The sequence below is a fragment of the Sardina pilchardus genome, chromosome 12 (genome assembly GCF_963854185.1).
Source record: "Sardina pilchardus chromosome 12, fSarPil1.1, whole genome shotgun sequence".
Classification (NCBI taxonomy): domain Eukaryota; kingdom Metazoa; phylum Chordata; class Actinopteri; order Clupeiformes; family Clupeidae; genus Sardina; species Sardina pilchardus.
Genome location: NC_085005.1, coordinates 24,764,480 through 24,769,479, shown reverse-complemented (window position 1 = coordinate 24,769,479; position 5,000 = coordinate 24,764,480). Strand labels below are relative to the sequence as shown.

At 46.5% G+C, this 5,000-nt stretch overlaps 1 protein-coding gene across 1 annotated transcript in view; it reads left to right on the top strand.

Annotated features, from left to right (window-relative positions):
* The window catches only part of gphnb (gephyrin b), a 113,968-nt gene that overhangs the window by 76,912 nt on the left and 32,056 nt on the right, over positions 1 to 5,000 (top strand). The window lies entirely within an intron of this gene.

Genomic DNA, 5,000 nt, shown 5'->3' with positions numbered 1-5,000 from the left:
AAATGCATGCGAGAGGGGTATGCCTACACAGAAACCACACAAAAAGACGCGCTCACATAAAACTTTGTTTTGCTTAACTGGGTGCTGAATCCTACATAGTAGGCAGGTTAATACATCTAAAAGAAGCAAGGGGAAGAAGCAGTCGCAGATTTCAAACTTTTAATTGTTCGTTGTGCGCCCAAAAAGTTCAGCCAACATTTCGGCTCCTTCTTACCTGCCTCACAGTAGCTATTCTGACCTCCTCCTCAATCTGTCCCTGCTGGGTCACGTCTCTCACCTCTTCCTCCTCCTCCGAATCAATTTGAATAGCTACTCCTTCCTCTGTGTAACTCTGTTGCACACTCGCATGTGCCTCTCTGAAGCCTGCACTCGGTACTGCTTCTGCACTGCTGATATATGTCGACGGCCCTGTTTGAACTTGTGGTGGCAAACATTTCTGTAATTTTAGCACATTTTTGCTGCATCCACTTGTAGGCTTTAGCCTTTTATCTCACAACTTCTCTGCGCCCCCCTTGCGCTTTTGTGGTTTGTCTTCGTACATTTTCATATACGGACGGTCTCAAACTCCGGTCGAACTCCAGTCAAGAGGGAGATGAGGCCGGGAGGGCCCTGAGATTTCATTGGACTAGCCCAATGTCCATTAAGGCAGTCAACCAATGGGCCGCGATTCGCTGACGTTGTGGCCGTACGCTATATAAATGAGCCTAATATTTTTTATTATTATTATTAAATTGACAGCCTCGGCCCAAATATGCGTCGGCCCACCGGGCATTGCCCGGTATGCCCTATGGCCAGTCCATGCCTGGGGTGGAGCAACTGTCTAGTCTCTCTCAGCATTGTGTGTGTGTGTGTGTGTGTGTGTGTGTGTGTGTGTGTGTGTGTGTGTGTGTGTGTGTGAGAGAGAGAGCTTTTCTGTGTGTTTGTGCACATATATTCATTTTAGCACAGAAGCAGTGTGTGTGTGGGGGGGGGCTGTATGTATCTCAGTAGAAGTGTGGCATTTTCAGAGTACATGAATTGTGTTTTGTGCTCTTAAACTTTTGTATGCGAGTGTCTGTATGGGTGTGCAGACACATTGGATGTGGGATAGCCTGAGGCTGGTCTGTGTGTGTGTGTGTGTGTGTGTGTGTGTGTGTGTGTGTGTGTGTGTGTGTGTGTGTGTGTGTGTGTGAGTGCCTCTGTCTGGACCGCAGCGAGTGAAAGCGAGCTTTAAAGCGTGGGCTCCGATGAGCTCAGTAGCAGGTGGGTGGGAGGACTTCACTCAGATCAGGGAAGGAGGAGAAAAAACAATCCAAAAAATAGAGGAATGAAAAAAAAACCATTTGAATGGCTGTGGGTAGGAAACAGAAGCACAGACAGACACATCTCTCAAAGAAAGACAGAGGAGAGAAAACCACTTAAACACTGCAGCCAAAAATAGAACAACAATCTTAAGACTTCCAAACTGAGTATATTAGTATGGCACTTTGAGTATACTGAGTTTGCTTTTTCTTTTTCAATGTTGCTACTCTGTAATGTGATTAATCTCTAAGTCAGCATCACCTGCCTGTGTGTAAAAGTGCCCCTCCCCACCCCCAAACCTCCCCCGCACGCGCGCGTGTAGGCACTAGGCATGCCAGGCGTCTAGCGGGCGTTTGTCCGTGTTTCATAGCCTCGTAAACGCTCCTCTGTGTGCTGCGGCGTGCCCAGTTCTGCCATCTCCCCTGCTGTGGGCAGCCAGAGACGAGCGCCCGTTTAAAGATGCTTGGATGGGTCACCGTATGGGATGCAGCAACACAGATGCGGCAGTGGCGTTTGTGTGTGTGTGTGTGTGAGAGAGAGAGAGAGAGTGTGAGTATGTATTTTGTGTGTGTGTGTGTGTGTGTGTGTGTGTGTGAAAGAGACAGTGAGGGTGTGAGTATGTATTTTGTGTGTGTGTGTGTGTGTGTGTGTGTGTGTGTGTGTGTGTGTGTGTGTGTGTGTGTGTGTGTGTGTGTGTGTGCAGGCATGTGAATAACAGTGCATAAAAGCCAGACAGAGATCATGGGAGGCTGTGCTCTCCTCTGCTCTGCTGTGTTCACTGCTGTGTGAAATGGACTCTTCGTTCATTCCACATGTGCCTTGATTTGAAGACAATTCACTGCTCCTTTCGTGTGTGGTGTGATGGTCTTCACTCGGTTTGAGTCCATGCATCCACACAAACATTTTCTCTTGTTGCAGTGTGATGTAATTTTTTGGTTATGCGACATTTTGATGGACTTTTCAAGCAACACTGATTATGGCCTCAGGCATGTTCTCTCTCCAATCCCCACCGGCCTGCAAGAGTCACGAGGGCGTCTATACACCACAAACCTGCGATGTGGTGAATCAGTCAGACACACGTGTTTTACTATACCTGCTGATAGCTGGCAATAACCAGCCATCTATAGCTCGTATACTGCATATGGACCTCATACCATCATATGTATATAGATATATATATAAAGACTTGAAGGTACTGTATAGTGAATATATATATGTATATTTATAGTGCAAGTATAAGTATTTTTAGTGCAAAACTGCACTCTGGTGCAGATTTTATATTTTTTCACTATACGTTTAAGTCTTTACATTAAGAAATAATGACCTGTTTATAAACATCCAATAAAAATAAAGACATTGCGTCCTCATTCCGTGCCTTTTTGATGAGTTCTAAACCCCTCACGTTCGCAGGATGATTGGATGTCTCTCCAGTGTGCTTCTTCAGATCACTTCCTGTTTCAGTCGGTCCAGCAATCGGAGACACCTGTCTGATTTCACAGTCACACGCTTCTCCACTGGCCTCCCGTGATTATTGCCTCCACCAAGATGGCGTCGCTTCATGCCCAATGCGGTATCCAATGTGGTGTCTGGTTTTCTTAATTATCTATGACTCCTCCCACCCAAGGCATGTCACATGACTTCCTCCCTCCCCTCCCGAAGCAGACGGCGTGGTTAGTTGGCACCTCCGCTCCATTCAGGGATCTCTCCCAGTGTGCTCTCGTGCCAGTCCCCCTCCGGGCCAGACAGACTGGCATATGGGTGGCATATGCCTCTCCCTGCGTGCCCGCTGCGGCCGTGCCCGGCTCCGTGCGGCCCCGGGTCGATCCTCTGGAGGTGGACCAGGAGACTGGTGCCACGGGTCGCCCGTCTCGGTTACTTACAGATCCAGAGACAGACGGCTCGGGACAGACTGTCTGTGGGCCGGCCAGACCACACTCGCCTCCTGTGATGTCTCCCTCTAAATAACATCTCATGTGTGGCGAACACTGTGTTCGGCGCTCACCATAGACTGAGTCATCAGTAGAAGTAGGTAGGAGGCAGGTAGAGGTTTGTTTAGAGATTTCTGGGGCTGTTGGTTCAGTTTTTATCTCCAAGCCTACTGCTTTCTGTTTTTAATTGTCATAAAATAAGACAAATAAATGGTTTCCTTGACAGTACAGTCACCATGTTTCAGTGGAGGTTGTGCTCATGCAGTCATGGACCTGTGTGTTGCAGGGGCTTGTGCTGAGGGGATGTTGCTGACAGGTGAGGGGGTTGTCAGTGATAGGAAAGCTTCCCTGAGCACCTTCAGGTGCCAAGGCTCTAGGCCACTGTCATAACTTCACACCCTGTTGGCCATATTTCCAGACGGGAAGGCAGACAGTCTAATTTATGATGGAACTTAAGCGTGTCCTTCTGGTTCAAACCTGTGCCATGAGAATGGTGATTCGTCAAACTGATTCACGGACTAAAAAACTTGTACTGGTACGTGAATATCTGCAGCATTTGAAACGATGCTCAGAGTGTTTGTCTAATTTGTTTGTCCCTTCAGAACAGACTTTTTCTGATACTTGTAGGTGCTGAAGTTAAGATATTCATTTGGCTGACGCTTTTAAGTGACTTATGGCCAATGCAGATTACACGATTTCAGCCCAATTTTGCCACAGATTTGTCATAGCCGACAAATTTCCAGTACGGTGCCTGAATATGAAAAGTCTTGAACAACGCCAAAGAGGGAATGCATCTTGTAATGTGACATGTTCAATGACCCGCGATTTGTTGTCTGCGACGTTCTACGACTCCTGTTGCTGTAAAGGTTGTGTGTGTATGTATGTGCGTGTTTGTGTGTGAATGTGTGCATGCGTGACAGCTATAGCAAGCTGCAGATGTACATTCATGAGAGCATCAAATCAAATCAAATCAAATCAGGCTTATTGGCCATGTATACTTGTGTATACAAGGAATTTGGTCTCTGCATTTATCCCATCAGTGAACACACACAGCACACAATGAACACACAGTGAGGTGAGCTACACACTAACCTGGAGCAGTGAGCTGCCTTCATACAGCGGCGCTCATGCCATCCTCTTTCACAGCTCACACACAAGTTGGCCATTTTAGCATGCAACACTGCGCAGGGACGCGGAAAACTGGCGTCAGTTATGTGGTTTTGAAAAAAAGGCATTACGGTAAGATGATTACATGAGTGGCAGATTAGGTGGCATTATGTAAACTAAAGCAAGAAGGTTGGCACACACGAACACCTCTGGTTTAACAGCAGCGAAACTCACCGTAGCAAGCTTTTTAAAAAACAGCGTTCATTCATTTTCATGTTTCCACCTTTGCGACTCCCATTACTGTAAGAGAAATAAGCTTGAGTGACTGTTTTTGTACGAATAGACCTGCCTGCCATGAACATGGGATCTTTGTCCACCATCATAAATCATGTATGGAATGGATGTCACTCATAGTCAGACAAATACCTTGTGATGTAGTATTGGATAGTGTCTCTTAGGCAGGGAGAGTGGAAGGCTTTTTTGGGGGTCACTGGCTAGCCCTCCAGCAGTGTCCAGCAACTCCTATATCTTCTGTACATAGAGAGGACATCATACTGAATGTCTATGTTGTTTTGCAGGGAGATTTGTTGTTATACTGTGTAAGCGTATGGCTAATGTTACAGTGCAGCTTATGTTTTTTATATGTTGAAAATAGATTAGTTTAGCGACACTGACATGCTGAAT